The sequence below is a fragment of the Rutidosis leptorrhynchoides genome, chromosome 11 (assembly GCF_046630445.1).
Source record: "Rutidosis leptorrhynchoides isolate AG116_Rl617_1_P2 chromosome 11, CSIRO_AGI_Rlap_v1, whole genome shotgun sequence".
Lineage (NCBI taxonomy): Eukaryota > Viridiplantae > Streptophyta > Magnoliopsida > Asterales > Asteraceae > Rutidosis > Rutidosis leptorrhynchoides.
In genome coordinates this window covers 360,205,245-360,225,844 of record NC_092343.1, presented here as the reverse complement: position 1 = coordinate 360,225,844, position 20,600 = coordinate 360,205,245, and positions in this window count along the sequence as shown.

Genomic DNA, 20,600 nt, shown 5'->3' with positions numbered 1-20,600 from the left:
TTTTTGTGATCAGTTGAATAGCAATATGAAATTTAAAAGCATAATAAATTATTTATTGCACTGTGCTACTTGTTAGTGTTAAAAATGATTGATGTTACTATCGAACTTGTGACTTTGTGTACTCCATAATATTAGTAATCTCTTTATTTTACAATTTGAGATGGGAACAAACAATGAATTGAATATTTTAGAAGTCTACAGAGTCAAATTAAATCCCCTACCTAATTTGTTATGGATCGGCTATATTTTTGCTACTTTATCCTAGTTACCCGTGATATTTTTTGTCTATTTGAATGTTCTGTTTCTTTTCCTACAAAACACACAAGGAGTCCACCACATAATTATTTTATTTATCCTTGTTGTGATTTTCAATCTAGATAAAGGTGATTGAACATTGAACATGTACTATGGTTGGTTAATTGTTCAACTTTACAGCTATTAATTATACATACATATTCATGACAGTAAATATATATATATATATATATATATATGATATACTTAAAAGGCAACTCATTAACACCACACTTTCTTACTTGGCTTCCTTTCTGTTTCCTGTCACCAACACTTCCCAACATGTGTTTTACTTTAGTTAACTTTTCTGTACATATAAATATATATATATATATATATATATATATAAACATGGGGATAGATTATATATATATATATATATATATATATATATATATATATATATATATATATATATATATATATATATATATATATATATACCTACTACTTCTTCTCCTTCTTTTGTTCTTGTGTTAACAACCAAACACCATCCATTACAACCTTGAGCTAGTTTTTTTTTTGTTTCCATCGTGAATGAGTATCCGCCACCTTCTACCATCACCTGCCGCCACCACACGACACGGGAGAACCACCCTCACAATCTTCCTCTATCTTCTCTCTCTTTTACCTCTATCTTTCTTATTGTTCTTCTTCGAGAAACCACCTACATCTAAAAACCATCCTCCACATCCAATGACCACCATGGCAGTCTTATTTGTGCTACTGTTAGCCACCGTGAAAACCACTTACACCATCATTAAAACCCATCTAAACCACCAACTCATTGTTGCTACTCGTTGATAACAAACCCCTTTAAAATCAACTTGAACTGACTACGGTTACTGTTTCTTGTTACAGCAATCGAACCATCACCACAAACTGCAAATAGTTTTGGTGTGATGTTTGTTTTTTGTTTTTGGTTTCAAACAAGCTAAAAGAAAAATCACCAAACCCATTAAAATCTGTTGTTACCATTCCTTTTCGTGATAAAATTATATCTACTATTACAACCGCTTGTTCCAATTTAAGGTTCATATTGAAAGTAATGATGACGAGTAGAGAAGATGATGAACAGTGGTGAAGGTAAATGATGATGATTATCACGATGAAGACGGTGATGATCTTATGATGAGGTATGTGAAGACAGATGATTAAGATATAGCGATAATATTATGATGATGATGACGATATAGATGATGATGAAGCTACGTTCATTATTTTTTTTTTTTTGAAAACCCTAATTGAATAAAGCAGGGAGAACGAAACTTTTTGTTTATTGCTGAGATGGAAAATTCGTTTTTTTTTTTGCTGTTGTTATTCACGCACATATTCTATTTCATTACTGGATCTGTTTGATGGACTCATAAAACATGGGCTTAATTAATTTTTGTCGGGCCGTGTGATTCTATTGGGCTTTTTAGTTTGGCCCGAGAGATCCCTCTTTGTTGTTGGGCCTGAGAACCATTTGTGGGCTGAAATAAAAGCTGGTTAGACGAATTGGGGAAATGAAAATCGATTATGATACATAATGATGATTGTGGTAATATTTATGAAGAAGAAAAAGAGGAACAGAATACGAGTTAAATAGAATTAGGCTATGAACTAAATCAGAAAAATAAGGTAGAGGGACTGGTTAAGGGTGTTATGGGCTAAGTGAGAGGTCGCGGGTTCGAGCCTGAGCAGCAGCATATATGTTTTTAAAAGGCTTGTTTCTTCAAAGGTTGTACACTACAACTATTAGCATTATTATTATTAGTATTATAATTTTTATCATTTTTATCATGATTTTAATTACAATTATGATTATTTTTATTATTATTATCACTAATATTATTATCATTACTAGATTATCATTAAATAATATTATTATCATTAGTAATATATATATAAATTCTTATCATATAGAAAACTTGAAATAAATTTCCATTTTAATATTATGATAAATGATAAATATTATATTATTAAACTACTCTAATAAGTATTTACTATATTAATATTAATAAATGTATTATAGAAATAAATATTAACTACTTAAAGTATATAGGATAAATATAACATATTTAGTAATATGATAGGCAAATTATTAATATATAAACTTGCTAGTTTGTATTATATGTTTTAATATATATAACTGATATAGGTTCGTGAATTCGAGGCCAACCCTATACTTGTTCAATGTCGTTCTATGTATTTTTACTACAAAATACATTAGGTGAGTTTCATTATTCCCTTTTCATATACATTTTTGGGCTGAGAATACATGCAAATAATTTATTAACTATTTTACAATATTTATATGCGTGAGTTTCATTTGCCCTTTTTACTCTTTACGTTTTTGGGCTGAGAATACATGCAAATAATTTATTAACTGTTTTACAATATTTATATGCGTGAGTTTCATTACTTCCTTTTAAATGCTTTTGCAATATATATTTTTGGGACTGAGAATACATGCGCTGCTTTTATAAATGTTTTAAGAAATAGACACAAATACGTGAAACTACATTCTATGGTTGAATTATCGAAATCGAATATGCCCTTTTTATTAAGTCTGGTAATCTAAGAATTAGGGAACAGACACCCTAATTGACGCGAACTCTAAAGATAGATCTATCGGGCCCAACAAGCCCCATCCAAAGTACCGGATGCTTTAGTACTTCGAAATTTATATCATGTCCGATGGAGGATCCCGGAATGATGGGGATATTCTTAAATACATATTGTGAATGTCGGTTACCAGGTGTTCAATCCATATGAATGATATTTTTTTGTCTCTATGCATGGGACGTATGTTTATGAGAACTGAAAATGAAAATATTGTGGTCTATTAAAATGATGGAAATGTTTATTTTTGTTAAACTAATGAACTCACCAACCTTTTGGTTGACACTTGAAAGCATGTTTATTCTCAGGTATGAAAGAAGTCTTCCGCTGTGCAATTGCTTGTTTTAAAGATATTACTTGGAATCATTCATGACATATTTCAAAAGACGTTGCATTCGAGTCGTTGAGTTCATCAAGATTATTATTAAGTCAATTATAGTTGGATGTATTATGAAATGGTATACATGTCGTCAACTTTCAATGAAATGAAAGTTTGTCTTTTAAAAAAGAATGCAATGTTTGTAAAAACGTATCATATAGAGGTCAAGTACCTCGCGATGAAATCAACTATTGTGATTCGTTTGTAATCGATGTGGACTTCGTCCGGATGGATTAGGACGGGTCATTTCAGATTGTCTTCCTTTAGGGGAGGGTTGCTGGAGTTCCGATTTAAAGGCTTCTGCTCGAACCTAGACGCTGACAGGTCACTTAAGTATTGAAAGATTCATTAGGCCGTGTATGTTTGATTATTCGTTGTTATGAGATAAAAGTTGTTGTTTAATATTTATATTTATGTCATTAATATTTATTATTATATTCATCAATTTAAATTTTATTAATATACTAACATATTTCCTAAATATCCTCATAAACATAAAATCCATAATAAGAAAAGGAATTATAATAAATTTAAAATTAAGTTATCTATGTCCTTTTCAGTCTAAAACATTTTCTCCTAAAATATTTCTTTTTATGATTTTCGATCACATGAATACTCGATCCAAGAAACCGGTCTTACAAGACATGTTACCAAATCCCGATATATTATCTAAACCTTCTAAAGAGCCGAATATTGTTAGGAAATTAATTTTCGATGAAGGAACTACTTCTAATGAAAACTCATTATCTAGTCCAACGTCTAGCCCTAATTCTAATTTGGGATCTCTTTTTGGTTCAGACATCGAAATGACTACTGAAAATTCAATGGAAGCGTTAATGAAAGAAGGTCGGGAAGGATTAGGTCACGCTATTACTCAACCTATATAACCGAAAACTTTGATCTTAAGGGTCCTATCTTTCACCTACTTAAGTGAAAGGACCCGTCCTAATCCACCTGGACGAAGTCATCAACATTTGGTCTCATTGCGATGATCGGCTCCAAGTAATGTCCTTATATTGAGTAAATGCACAGCGGAAGACTTAATTCGTACCTGAGAATAAACATGCTTTAAAGTGTCAACCAAAAGGATGGTGAGTTCATAGGTTTATCATAACAATCATTTCAATATGTTAATAGACCACAAGATTTCATAATCATAAACATAATACACTCGCAAGTGTATGTAAAGCATTCTAAGTGGTTGAGCACTTGGTAACCATACTTAACATTTAATCAACGTCGCATATTCCCTTTATTATGAAATCTCACTACACCGTACCAAGTGTAGTCACCAAAACGAAGTACTGTGCAACCGTTGAATACTGGTCGTCCAGTCCGGTTGGGGTTGTCAGACCCGATAGATCTATCAATAGGATTCGCGTTTACAATACTCATGTAAATAGTAGTTACCAAGCTACAGGGAAATATGCCAGTGGTACAACTCAACGTAGAATATATTTTTAAGTACTTGTGTCTATTTTGTAAACATTTATAAAAGCAGCGCATGTATTCTCAGCCCAAAAATATATATTGCAAAAGCAATTAAAAAGGGAGCAAATGAAACTCACTTTTGTCTTGAAGGTATTTAATTCGACTTGGTCTCCGATAGATATCACGAACCTAACCATATATATAATATATCAACATATTTTCTTTTTAAGTAATCGTTACATATATATATACTTTTAATACTTTTAATATTTTTCTTAGTCCGTAGTTAGCAGTCCGATGTTAGTGGTCCACAATTAGTTGCTTAAATAAAATAAATAAAGACCCCATCGTATTCGTATTGATCAGAATTAATCTCGACCCATGGTACCATGTTTTCAAATGACGTGTTGCGTACATAAAGTACCGTGTTGTCAAATGACGTGTTGCGTACAATCATGAGGTCTTATGATTAATCTTCTCGTGTTGTTTTACGGGTGGTCCTGAAATATATAAAATCAAATCATAAGTAATTATATATAAAATATCATATTAATTAGAAAAGATATGATTAATTTACTTTTTCTCCAAATATTTTCGTAGCTAAACTAGCTTCGGATACCCAATCTTGTTTTAGTCGTAGTTTCTTCATTACAACTTCGTTTTTGTTGGTTCAACTTGCCACTTCCTTGGATCGAGTCAAATTTTAAGAATATGAACTGAAAATACCTTAGTTTGTATTCGAAATCATAGGTTATAGGTCAATCTTTTGTGAAACTTATGAACGTGATCATTTTCCATCATAAAAACAACATTTAATGATCATTTTTCTAAAAATACTTACACTTTGAGTTAAACCATGAAATTTTTATGTGTTAACATATTCATAAGAAATATCATTTTTCCAGAACATGAACTTTCAATTCAAAGTTCAAGATGGTTTTTAATTATCCAACCCAAAACAGCCCCCGATTGCACTCTGACGACGTAGATTCAGTTTTTAAGATGTTCTTTGTAAAACCAAGTTATATCTTGTTAGGTTAGCATATAATTATGATATATTACAGGTCTTGAAGTGTTTTAAAAGTCAAGTTAGAAGGATCTATTTAGTTTGCGAACAAGTTTGAAATCATTCAAACTATGTTCTTGTTGTTAAAATTTTATACCACAAAATAAGATAGCTATATGAATATGAATTGAATAAGATTATGAACAAGGTTACTACCTCAAGTTACTTGGACAAAGTTACTGCAAAATATAAGAAATAATCTTGGAATCAAAGAGTGGTGGAGTTAGATCAAAAGGTTGGAATTAAACTTCTTCAAATGGGTGGTTATTTTGATGTGTTCTTGAAATAGTTTTATTATGGTGTTTAAGGCTTGTAATTGAAGCTAAATGATGGGGAAAATGCTTGGAGATGATCAAGTATGAAGTTAGGAGTATTTTAAGAGAGAAATGAGGGTGTAGGTATGAGAAAATGGAGTGAAGAAATGGTGTTCATTTATAAAAACGTTTTTAGTTTATAAAGAAAGAAAAGGATTCCTAATTTTTTTTTCTTACTAATAATTCATACTACTTGACAAATTCTAGTTACCTCATATCTAGGGCAGTAATAATGTTGATTAGGATGTTGATTTGATGTGTATATACCAATAGTAAATACGTATAGAAGCTGGGTATGATACGGGTACATATACCCTAGATATACGTATAGAAATCTTGAGGAAACGGAACGAGAATTCAAATATAGCTATCTTTTGTGAATATATTTATATTGTTTTATATATTTAAGTCCTTAAAAAGTGATTAAATACATTATATATACGATACATGTATAAGCATTATAGATTATAAGTATATATATCAAAGAATGTTACGTATAGTTATCGTTTTGAAAACTTAAGTTAGTAGTTTCAAAATATACTTATAACTCATTGTCATTAGTACACAATGAGATGTTAAACCATCCTTAGATCATGTTAAATATATATAAATACATATATATACACAAACGTATAATTATTGTATGTTATATAGTTCGTGATATCATCGGTCATATTGGACGGTCAAACGTTGTGTGAAACTCTTTTCAAAAACACAAGTCTCAACAATTTGGATTTCTTATCATGTTGGTATGGTTTAATTTATGTAAATATTAATCTCATAAGTATAATTTGGTCGGAAAATTCCGGGTCATTACATTAAGTATAACCAATTTAGGGGTACTGAAAAAGAAGATGCTAATGCTCACATTTGGAATTTTAAGGATATTTGTAATCTGTTTAATATTAATAATGTGGAAAGTAATGTCATATATCTTCATTTGTTTCCATGGTCATTAAAAGATGAAGCTAAAGAGTGGTTAAATTCGTTGCCCGTAGGAGATATCACTAGTTAGGATACTATGGTTGAAAAATTTTTAACTCGTTTCTTTCGCGCATCCAACTCTGTCACCCTTCAAACTGAAATTGCTAATTTTCGTCAGAAAACTAATGAGACATTTTACTCTACTTGGTTTCGATTTGGTCAAATGCTTAGGGGTTGTCCACAACATGGTTTGGATAAGTTTAAAAAGGTAACTACTTTCTATAAAAGTTGTGATATAGCTACGAGAAGAGAGATTGATACGTCTGCTGGAGGTAATATCATGAGTAAAACTGCTGAAGAAGTTGAAACATTAATTAATAAGTTAGCTGCTCATTCCCAAGAATGACATCAAGACTTAGACATTTCTCGTTCGGTAAAATCTGTTAGTTATGATTCTGAAGATATAGTTAAGCCTATGAATGTGCAATTGGGTAATTTGGGAAGGCAAATTGAAAAGCTTTCCAAAGAAATGCACATGATTAAGGTAGGTTGTGAAAAATGTCAAGGTCCTCATGCTACGAAAGATTGTGTTGCTAGTCTTACTATGGAGCAGGTTGAAAACGTCTCTTATGTGAATCAATTTCAGGGAAACCCGAACTACCGCAATAATTATAATACACCTTATCCTAATAATAATAAAAATCCACCTGGTTTCTTTCCTGTTAGAGCACCGTTCATTCCAAATTCGTCTCCTAATGCTCAAATCGAAAAGAAGTCTAATCTTGAAGAAAGCATCCTAACTTTCATCAAAAATCAAAATGAAGCTAATGATAACATAAAAGCTCAACTTTCCCAAGTGCAAAATAATCATCAAGCATCCATTCAAAGCTTAGAACGTAATGTTACTAAGTTGTTCAAACTTGTCGAGGAAAAAGTTCCGGTTGAATCTGAAGTCGCTAAGGAAGTTCGTTTTGAAAAGGTGAATGTGATTAGAGAAGTGAATAGGGTTGATATTTATGAACCTGGTTTAAGGTATTTATGGGAGTTTGAAATGGTAGAGGAAGAGTATGATCAAGAAATTAAGAAGTTAACTGTTGATGAAGCAGATAAGTCAAAAGATGCTAAAGTTCAAGGTCTTGATCATGATGAGGTAATCTTTATGCATGAGTTATTTGATGAGAAGGAAGAAGAGGTTGATAAGAATACTGATGAGAATGATGAGGTTACTAGTGAAAAATCTGAAAAATCGGAGTGTGAAAATAAAGATGATTGGTTAGCTGATACTATGAAATAATTGGAAGAAAGAAGAAAAGAAGGTTTCCACCCTCTTTATTCATTCACAATTGATCCCGTAGACCCATATGTAGCACCTGAAATTCCTATTATGCTTGCTGATCCGGGGGAATTCCAAGTCCCTTGCTTAATTCTTGGTCCCATTCCTATTATTGGATTACCTGATACTGGTTCTGGCATTAATGTTATGCCGTTCTCCGTCTACAATCGCTTAGGACTGCCATCATTGGAACCTAGTCAAGGGAGTGTTTGCTTTGCTAATAGTCGTTTACATAAGCCGTTGGGAATTGTTAAAGAAGTGGAAATTATCCTTGGTTATGCTTTCTATAGAATTGATTTTGTGGTCATGGACATGAAAGAAGATCCAATAGCTCCTTTAATTCTAGGATCTCCATTTTTAGCTACTGCTCGTGCCACCATTAACTATGCCAATAATACTTTAGTCATTCGTTATGGTGCCATATTTGAATTTATTCCGTTGGTCCCAAGATCTAGAGTTCCTCAAACAAATGTGAAAATGGTTAAAACTGAGAAGGAGGATGATGATGTTTTCACCGTTGATAAAATAGTGACCGAGTTCATAAAAGAGCAATATAAGCTTAGTGCTGAAGTAAGAAAGCAAATCCATGAGTTAAATGTTAAATTTGAAATGTCATTTCGTAGGGGTCTTGACACCACATTAAATTTCTTACAACAAATTAAGATGTTAAATGAGTATGAGAAGAATAAGTGTGGGGAAAATGAACCTAAGGAGTAATCCCGTCGGAATAATGAGTCGCGCAACCGACTCTATAATCAAAACTACCTATCCATATATGTTTATTAGGATTATGTTTTCTAAGTGTTTTGTTATTTGTTTACTTATGAATGTAAGAGCAATATAGCTCCTAAGTGTTAAAAAAAATGTTTACCAAAGGGCTATCGGCCTGGCGTTATCGAGGACCCTTTTAAGCAAGAGGTTGAGGGTTCAAGTCCCGTAGTGGACATATTTTCGTGAATTATTGTAAATATTTCGTGTAAAGTGTGTGTGAGTTTGCCTTTAAAAAAAGTGTTAAAATGTTTAAAGTTATTAATAAAATGTTATGTTTGTGTTATATTTTGCATTGTTTAACAAAATCTTGTCAAGTTGTTTATATTCAATTCAATAGAAGTCCGCAAAGTATTCCGCAATCATTCAATGATCCTACAATCAAGTAACATCACTATTTCTCTTATTTTCAATTATGTCTTTCATTTATTACTATTTCATTATTATAAATGCAATGAGGACATTGCATAATCTAAGTGTGGGGAGAGAAGTGATTACTCACTTAAAAAGATTAAAAGATACTATAATTTTCCCGAGAAAGTTGAAAAATGGGTACAAATTAATTTTTTTTTACGAAATATAAATTCTTAGTCAAACTTATGTCTTTTTACTAACTTAATCTTAAAAATAATAATAGGACTACTCTCAACATCGAGATCGGATTACTTGTTTAAGATAGGAAGTAAACGCCAAAAATTGTGCAACGATTGCAAACTTATAGCCACTACCATATGGCATAATAAGCATGGACCACTGAGGCAGCAAAAGAGTCCCAAATAAGGGCCGACTTAGAAAAATTGTCAAATGTAAAGCAAAATCTAAGCATGAAAGTAAAAAAGAAATGAAAAGTTAAAAGAGCCCAATGAAGGCTAATAAGAGTGATGAAAGCGAAGGAAAAGAGTTTCAATGAGAACCACACACTTAAAAAGAAAAGAAAAAGCTCTAGTTAGAAAATAAAAGAGTCCAATGATGACCAACTTGTATAAATTTGACTTAATAAACTTTAGAACTACTTGTAATCCTTGGTCTGGTTCAGACTAGTTCTTACAAATAATAAAAACTAACTTCTTATTAAGACATATTTTTGACTTTGCATTTTATTTCAATTTTATACCCATTTTAAGTAATATGATTTATAAGGTTTACTTGAGGACAAGTAAAGGTTTAAGTGTGGGCAATTTGATAACTCCTAAATTATACAGTTTTTCGATTACATTTTAAGGAGTTATCTTTACATTTTAAAGTCATTTTATTCCTAAAACAGGCTAAAATGGGTAAAAATGGGAAAAAGTTAATTCTAATGATTTTATCAAAGTTATGTATCAAACAGGAACAAAACAAGGAAAACTATAGAAAAGGCTATGAAGCCGCCGACCAGGGTTCAAGGAAGCCGCCGGCTTGGAGTGAACATACCAGAATGTTCTAGAATTGCTCGCAGAATTGGATGAACTTGTTGACCAAGCAAAATACAACTAAAACCGCCGACTTCACACTAAAGCCGCCGGCCTTAGTGACATGGTTTCTCCACTTGTCAACCAAGTTCAAGTAAAAATGGAAATAAAATCAGAAAGATTACCGAATCACTGAAGCCGCTGGCCTGCTATTAAAGACGCCGGCTTAACTATGACGGTTACGTATTTTGTGCTTGCGGATCAAGGTTAACTTGCAAAAGGATTCACCGACTCAAGGAAGCCGCCGGCTTCACCCTGAAGACGCCGGCTTGGCCACCATTTCTAAACAGTATAAATAGAGGGCTCCTGTTTCAGTTTTAGATATACAATACAATACAACTTTTTAATACAGTTTCGTTTTTATTTTAGGGTTTTCTCTAAAACCCTTAGATTAGGTTTACTTTTATTATAATCAAGATTATTCAAGTTATAATTCAAGTTTCTTTCATCTACATTTTTAAGGTATGATTCTATCCTTATTTTTATTGTTTATTCAGTTTTATTTACTTTAATCATTTCTGTTCGTCTACCATTATTAACTAAACGTTCATAGTGGTTACGTGGACGAAAACTAAACTTCGTCTGGGAATCAAATGAAGCCGCCGGCTTCACCAGTCAAAGCCGCTGGCTTGATTGGAACAAAGCCGCCGACTTCGTGCTTCATCCGTACAGTTTCTGGTTCTTTTCCAGATCTGTATGGTCGAGTTTCTGTAATGATATTTGAACTGTTTTGAATCTGTTATGCTTCAATATACTTGTTTGTCATGCTTAATGATTAAATAACATGATTTTAGGGTTGATTAGTACTTGATTCATGCTACATGTTTAGATCTAGTCCATCAAACTTGTTAAATTGAATTACATGAAACTAGGTTAAACATAATAGTGATAAACTTGTTTGATTTGAAATACGCTTATATAATAGAGTTTGATATTGTTAGGCTTAATCGAAGATCCTTTGTTTAGATTTATTTAATTAATGATTGCATGAAAACTTAGTAGTAATTGACTTTCAGCTAGTAACTTGAGTTGATCTACTTGGTGTTTAATATCTTATATAATTTGTCAGTCTATTTGCATGTTGATCTTCATCACAAGATTAATATGTATCATGTAATTGATTTAAACATGAAGAATTAAGATGTTAGTTATGCACATCACATATCTAGTATATGCTTTAAGTCCCACTTATTAAATGATATGCAATGCCTGTCTTAACCTGTTTAGGGATAATAATTGGTCCATGATTATTATTTTGCCATGTGTTAATATTGTTAACAGGGATAATGCGTAAGTTTATTGCTTGAAATATGAGACGTGGTTTACAGTACATAAATAGAGGAATACTAGAAAACCTAATGGGCTAATGGTAATTAAACGGGCCCTTATAGAACACGGGCCGATACATAAATAAACCACTATAAATAATAACACTAATTCGTCTAACATCCCCCCGCAGTTGTAGCGGGAGCAGGGCGAACACTAAGACTGGATCGAAACTCGTCAAAAAGAGCAGTGGGGAGACCCTTGGTGAAGATGTCTGCAAACTGATAACTAGACGGAACGTGAAGAACCCGAACATGACCTTTAAGAACCAGATCACGAACAAAATGTATGTCTATCTCTAAGTGCTTGGTGCATTGGTGTTACACCGGATTGCCAGACATGTAGACAACACTCACATTGTCACAGTAGACGAGAGTAGCCGATGTGAGAGGGCAGTGGAGCTCATGAAGAAGATTACGAATCCAACATGTCTCTGCAACGGCGTTTGCGATGCCGCGATACTCAGGGAGCATGACAGAGTCTGCTGACACTTAGAGGACCACGATAACAAATTATTACCAAGAAATACACAGTACCCAGATGTGGAGCGGCGAGTAGTCAGGCAAACGGCCCAATCAACATCAGAATAAGCAACCAATGTGGAATTACTGGATGAGAATAGTTGTAGACCAAGATCCAAAGTACCCTGGACATAGCGTATAATTCGTCTGAGAGCAGCCAAGTGAGGTTCCTGAGGATCATGCATGAATAGACATATCTGCTGAACAGCATAGTAGATGTCAGGCCTGGTGAAGGTGAGATACTGAAGAGCACCTGCAAGACTACGATATAAAGTTGGATCCTTAACCGGAGGACCTGCAGTGGTCAGTTTCGTGCCGGTGTCTATCGAAGTGAGGCTAGAATTACAACCAACCATATCAGCACGCTCAATAATCTCAGAGGCATACTTTTTCTGAGAGAGGAACATTCCAGAAGCGGTGCATGTGACAGAGATCCCAAGAAAGTAGTTTAACAGGCTAAGGTCCGTCATAGAGAACTCTTGATCCAAAGAGGTGATAACCCACTGAAGAAATGCATTGGAAGAGGCAGTAAGAAGGATGTTGTCCACATATAATAATAAGTATGCTATGTCCGTACCCTATTTGTAGATGAACAGGAAGTGTCACAACGACTGTGCTGAAATCCAACACGCTGGGCATACCCGGAAAAATGTTGAAACCAAGCTCGAGGAGCTTGCTTCAAATCGTAGAGGGATTTCTGCAGAACACAAACATGATCTGGGCGAGTAGGGTCACGAAAATCGGGTAGCTGATGCATGTAGACGGTCTCGGAGAGGGACCCTTGGAGGAAAGCATTCTTGACATCTAGCTGATGAATGGGCCAGTGTCGAGATGCAGCAAGGCTAAGAACAGTCCTGATGGTGGCCGTTTTTACAACCGGGCTGAATGTCTCATCACAATCGATACCAATCTGCTGGCTACGACCGTTGGCAACGAGTCGAGCCTTATACCTAATCAATGTACCGTCAACATTAAACTTGTGCTTGAACAACCACATGGAGCGAACTATGTTCGTGTCCGATGGGCGAGGCACAAGAGTCCAAGTACCATTTTTAATCAAAGCATTATATTCTTCAGTCATAGCGTTATACCAATTAGGGTCATTAAATATGTGGGAGTACGATTTAGGTGTAGGAGAGGGTGTGGTGACATGGAGATTAAGACGTTGAACGGGTTTGGTGGTACCAAGGCGATGGCGAGTGACCATATGGTGAGTGGATGTGGTGTGTTGCGGTTGTGGAGGTGGATCGAGTATGTAAGTAGGAGTGGGGTTGGGTTTTGGTTGTGTTGGCAGTGTGGGAGGAGGAGTAGGATTGTTTGGTGGGGGTAGGGGTGGTAGTGTTTCCGAGAAGGTGCGAGAGTAGAGATTTGGGGCTGGATCGAGGAACTCATATGATGGAGGTTGAGAGGTGGTGGTAGAGCTATAGGGAAAGAAAGTCTCATCGAAGGTGACATGTCGGGATAGAATGATTTTATGTGTAGCTAGATCGGGGCATCAGTATTCGCGGTGATTGGATGAGTAGCCGAGAAATATGCACGGGGTGGAACGAGGAGCGAGTTTGTGAGTGTTGTTAAGGTGAGGGTAGCATAGGCAGCCGAATACACGGAGGGTAAAGTAGTTGGGTGGATATTTTTATAGGCGGGTGTGTAGGATATTGTGGTTAATTGCGGAAGAGGGTAGGAGATTTAGTAAATATGTGGCCATGTGGAGTGCCTCGACCCAAAAAGTAGGAGGTAGGTTTGCTTGGAAGAGTAGTGTGCGGGTGAAGTTGTTAATGGTGTGAATCATGCATTCTGATTTTCCGTTTTGTTGAGAGGTTAGAGTGCAGGAGAATCATATTTGAATGCCGTTATTTTGGAATAGTTGTTTAAGTTGGTTGTTGTCGAATTCACCTCCAAAATCGCATTGGAAGGCTTTTATTTCATAATTAAATTGTGTTTTAATATATACGGGAAATTGAGTGAATTTAGTAAAGACTTCGGATTTATTTCGTAACGGAAAAACCCATAAGTAATGTGAGTAATGATCTAGAAAAATGACATAATATTTGTAACCACTAAGACTCGGAATAGGTGAAGTCCATATATCCGAGTGAACAATATCAAATAAGGAAGTAACATGAGAAACAGAACTACTAAACAGAAGTTTCACATGCTTTCCAAGTTGACAGGCATGACATAGAGGAGGAGACTTCGTATTATTACATGCAATAGAATTATTCGAAATAAGACGACGAAAAACATCAGTGCTTGGATGTCCGAGGCACTGATGCCAAATGCTGGGTGTGGTGATGAGAGCATGATGAGCTGGTTATTGTTTCAGATTTGTGAATGGGTAAAGATCTCCGGTGCTTTCGCATCGGAGAAGTAGGCGCCGAGTCAAGTAGTCATTCACGGAAAAACTAAATTCGTCAAATGAAACGGAAACTTTATTATCACGAGCAAAACGACGAACAGAAATAGGATTTTTAATTATGTTAAGTGTAACAAGGACATTAGACAGGTGTAGGGGTCAGTTAACATTAGGCAAAATGCTATGACCAGTGTTGACAATGGGGATGTGGTTCCCGTCACCAACAGAAACAGAAGGATAAATGCAATGATTAAAAATAGTACTTAAATTTGTAATGCTAGAGGTGAGGTGAGTTGACGCACCTGTGTTCATAGTCCAACTGGAGTTACCGTAGTCCGGAGGAGTGTTGGCATTAAATGCTTGCGGTATAAAAGTCGTCTGATGTTGCGTTGGACCAACAAATGGGGTGTTAGGTGCAGCCGGCACGCTGAAAATAGCTGTAGGACCAATACCGTGTTGTTGTAGGCTTGGTGGGGACATCGTCGGCTGCCCAATGTAACTGGGCTGTGAAACCGTGGCTGGCCCAAGTAAATTAGAACCCATTGGATATGAAGCCCAAGATTGAAAATGTTGGCTGTAACGTAATTTAGAAGACTCAAAGTTTGTGTAGGTTTGAGGACTATACTGGGCTAGGTACCCTTGATGAGCTATTTCATGTTGAGCCAACAGTTTTTGTTGGGCCTGAATTATAGCTAGTAAATGTGCTTGTGAGGTAATAGATTGGTGCGACTGATATTGTACCATAATTAAAAATAATATGCAATATGCAATGACGGTTGAACAATACTCTTGCTTTCTTTCTATGTCAACACGTGTGAATTGAATCCCACCAAATAATTAATGGCTAATGGATCTTCACCAAAGAAATATATCGATGTTCGAATAGAATAAGTTCCACTGGTGTCCCGCTTCTTGTGTCGTCAGCCTTACGGCGCAAAAAGTAAAAATACAATACGAGCAGTGAAAGAAATATTTAGGGTTTCTTGCAGTCTGATACCATGTTACCATGTTAACAGGGATAATGCGTAATGTTTATTGCTTGAAATATGAGCCGTGGTTTACAGTACATAAATAGAGGAATACTAGAAAACCTAATGGGCTAATGCTAATCAAACGGGCCCTTATAGAACACGGGCCGATACATAAATAAACCACTATAAATAATAATACTAATCCGTCTAACAAATATAAGTTATGAAGCTTGCCTAATATGATTCCCATACAAGTTAATTGTCCATGTAGCTACTTAATTTATAATTGTTTATTTTAATTATTTATTTCTTACATTGATTATTTCGTTATTCAATTCATTAAAGTATTTTCAATTGTCTCTTTCCTAAGAGATAATACTCAAAATCTAAACAACAACCAAATATATATATATATATATATATATATATATATATATATATATATATATATATATATATATATATATATATATATATATATTTCTAATTCTTTAATAAAAGTTAGACTAAAGGATAAAACAACGTATAACGCATCTATGCTCTCTTGGGACGATAACCTAAAATACTACATCTGACCGGGTCTTGTTGCTCGTTAGGGTGTTAGAAGTAAAATAAAGGTTTTATAAATTTAAAAGTTGAAATAAAAGATTAAGCACTACTGCATACACTTTTGACACATCACCAGCCTAGGTGGAAGAAAATAAATTCTCGTGATAGTTGATGATTACTCATGCTACAAATGGGTCGAATTCTTGAAAAGCAAATCTGAAACTCCCAAAGTGATCATCGATTTCTTGAAACGAATCCAACTTTCCATCAATAAACTCGTGCGTATCCTTCGTATCGATGACGGCCCTGACTCCGTCCTGTTCTCACCCGTAGACTGCCCAAAAGTACTATTGCGATTAACACTCGTCAACACCTCTTTAGAAAAACCTTCTTCAATGAACGAAGGATAGTCGGCTAAATGACCCATATCATTCACCCAAAATTGTTTCGTAGTATCCTTTACATATTCCAAATTAACCGTCACAAGCTTGTGAATGTGTTTCACATAATGAGACCTTACAAATGCAAACAATGATCCTATATTGCCGAAACCCAAACATGAATTAGCGGTGGATAAAACATCACCAAACAAACTAGCCACCTTGTGAATGTTACGATCCGAGATATACTTAGTTGGAACACCCATAATTTCGATCCAAACAAATCGAGAGTACACCGAAACATGATCGAAAAAGGAGAGATCAAAATAAAACCCACAACAACTTTATTCTCACCCTAAATCCTGTCAAAACTAACTTGATTCGAGCAAACAACAACACACGCAAACATGCCCACCTTGCTAATAGAATCCACTGATGCATTACATGGATCCAAATAATCACTAACCTTACCTGCAACAAGTGGGAGTTGATCCACAAGCAAAATACCTAAGTTCGCCTTCGTAACCATCTCAATATTCGTCGCCAAATCGCACTGAAGAGGAGTGACTGGAGACACCTTAATACTACCAGCAGCTGAAACAACCAGTGAACATCTTGGCCATCCCACATAAATAGGTCTTCCAAACACTCATGCACCATCCAACACCTTCACCGCCTTCTCGACATTAGCTACATCTAAGAAGGAAACAAAGGCATATCTTCTTGCTAGCCAAAATTTGATCTCGGGAATCAGCTTAATTTTACCAAAAACAATCTCGAGCATATGCCTTATAACCTCCTTCTCCAATCTGCCAATGAACTTCTTGTTTAAGCATATGTAGTAGATTGTTTATATAAGGTTTTATGTTAAATAAAAAAATAAAAACAAATATAGTCGTTGAACAACGACGATATTTCCTCAAAATTCAATGGTGGCCCCCTAAAATGCGTCCTGGATTCTACTTCCTTAAGAAATAAACTAGGGCGAGTAACCAAAATGGAAACGAGGGCGATTGAGGGTTAGGGGAATGATATTGGCGCCCTCGAAAGTGCAGGGGAAGGCGTCTCGATGGGCTAAACCGATGTGAATGGTCTAACTAGCAATAACAACAAAATATTTCACAATTTAGGAGAATCCGAATCATTGTTAAACCTAATTATTATTATTTTATATATCAATATTTCAATATTGTTTAGAGATACTTATAAAAAAATATGTATTTTTTTATTTACTTTTCAATTTTATCTTTTACTCTTTTACCTATATTTTTTATTAATATTTACACTTTAAAATTACATTTGAAATTTGCATCTTTAGTTTTATGTATTTTTGAAAGCCGTAATTAATTTTGAACATCTTAAATAATACTCCTGTTAATCCCAAATCTACTACACCTGAAAGATTTGAACTCTCGCATGGAAAAAGAAAGTTCTAATTGGGTCAACTCATTATCTTAGTAACCACAACTGATCCGAAAAGCGTGGCCACAGTACCGTAAATCTCGGACTATCAAATCCCAAGCATTTAAAGACAAAAGAGGTGGACTACAAGTTAGGTCACCTTCCAATTTTGACTTACAATTGTTGTGCAATAATCAACATGACCGAGATTACACTTTATTCTAGACTTATGACTCAAATCCGTTATTACTCCATATTTCTTTATTATGCACGTTTCTTTTTTATAGAACCTTCTCCCTCACAATTTAAATGAATACACTCTGTTTCAAAGAGAAACATAATACTCCGTAAAATATACTTTATAAACAATGACAGTTTGACGTTAAATATTTATCGCATTATTTAATATAAGGGGGTGTGGGCTACTTGGCTTTGTGTTTATTAAACAAGAATTAATTAATTACAATTTTAAGAGACTTAAAACGTGAAAATGAAAAAATATGTAACATCTTTACTGCAACAAAACTTGATAATAAAATTTACTATTTCCGGTTATTTTTATCCTTTTAATTTATCAAATAATCCGATTTTTCAAACACCTAAAAATTGATTATTTGATTTTTATGATATTAGACAACATTTATCAAACCCAAAGACCATATATTTATAACACATTTTTTACAGTTAATTATCTGATTTTAATTATCTAAAATGTATAATCAATTTTTAGAATGAAAATCTAAACGCTCTGAAATTAAAAAAAAAAAAAGTATTCCACGCCGTTTATGTGAAAATGGAGATTCAGGAAGCTATATAAAAGAGAGTGACGAATCTATGATGAAAATTAAAAGGGGTCCAAATTGTTTTTCAAAACTTAATTATAATTGAAGGGTACGTTAAATTTTTTTCATTTGGAAAAAAGAACGAAAACTTTATAACGATGACAGTTTCACAAAAAATGAAAGCGAACCCAAAACTGAGAAATACAAAGGAATATCGACAAGCCTCGAGACTAAAAACCTAAAACAACACCTAAACATATCTAAACCTGAGGTCTGCTGAAGCCAACTACAAGCAACAAAGAACACGAACATGAAACAAATTCTATACTAACCGAAACGAACTAACGCAAACTAAATAAACCACATTCGAGAAACACAAATGAACAAACAAAGACTAACAAAGATCCCGCCACTTTCGACCATGTTTATTAGCCATCCGAGACCCTTTTTGGTTTTAATAATCGGCATTTAAATGGTACTTTAGTGATCATTCACATCTAAAAACTATAAATTTTAGAAATATACCAGATATTATGGTTAAATTTATTAGTGGTGTCTTACACACTTTAAAATTTTCTATTGTAAAAAAAAATGAAAAAAATTAAACTAAGCAATATTAAGAAATCCGGTCGATGTAGCCATACTTTCACGTTGATAAAGAAAAAAGGAAAAAGAAAAAACTTTGCCTCGGAACTTGGAGACAACCTTATAATACAATTAAATAAATTAATATTTAAGAAAAAAAATCACAATTTTATTATATTTATCCCTCCAAAATTCATAAATTATTCGTGAGTCACTTAGATAACAAATAAACTAAGAATACCGAACCTTCTAGAAGGACCACCGAAATTTTCTATCTATCATGCTCTTTAAGCGCAACTCAACTTTTATCAAGAGAAAAATCTATAGACTAAATGATACCGATATAACTTTTCATGAAATTATACCTGTGATTTATATAGCTAAGAGGTAAACAAATAAACTGTAAAGTTTTCACTGTTCATGATATTCGGAAAAAAAAAAAAGCATATTTATTAAATGGTTAAAGCTATATATAGACGGTATACTTTCATTTTCTTTTTGAAAAGCAAGAATAATATTAACATTAACAAGCAAACGTTATACACGAGATACACGTACGTGCCATGGGACATGGAACCCCCATGGAACAATAGACGAATACACGAATGTTTCCTACTCTACTGCTAACACGAATGCTAATAGTCTAAATGCTTGCAGAGAACGCAAACATACATCATAAAGAGTTACATACATTATGAGATTGTGAGAAAAACGCTAGGATCACTTAGCCAAGTTAGCCACTCGATACTTCTTCCATTCGATCTTTTGGATATACAATACTTTCATTTTTGTTCCAATGTAGGCTATATACGCAGAAAAATACAAATGTATGCGATATGCTTTCAAAAAGTGTACTCATGTCAACAAAAATGACTTGCTACCGGCTAAATCGGTTAAAATGATTATGTGAATTTTTTTCTCTTTTAAATATGATATGAAAAAAAAAACCTGCAACTTGTTCTTTCATAAATAGACTATATACTTTCATTTGTGTTCCAATGTAGGCTATATACTCAAAAAAATACCAATGTATGCTATATACTTTCAAAAAGTGTACTCATGTCAACAAAATACAATTTTGGTGTTCTTCATGAAAACCGCTCCTGTTCTTCATCGAATTGTGAAATCGTTGTGGATTTTGAATCTTAATAATTCACAAAAGTTG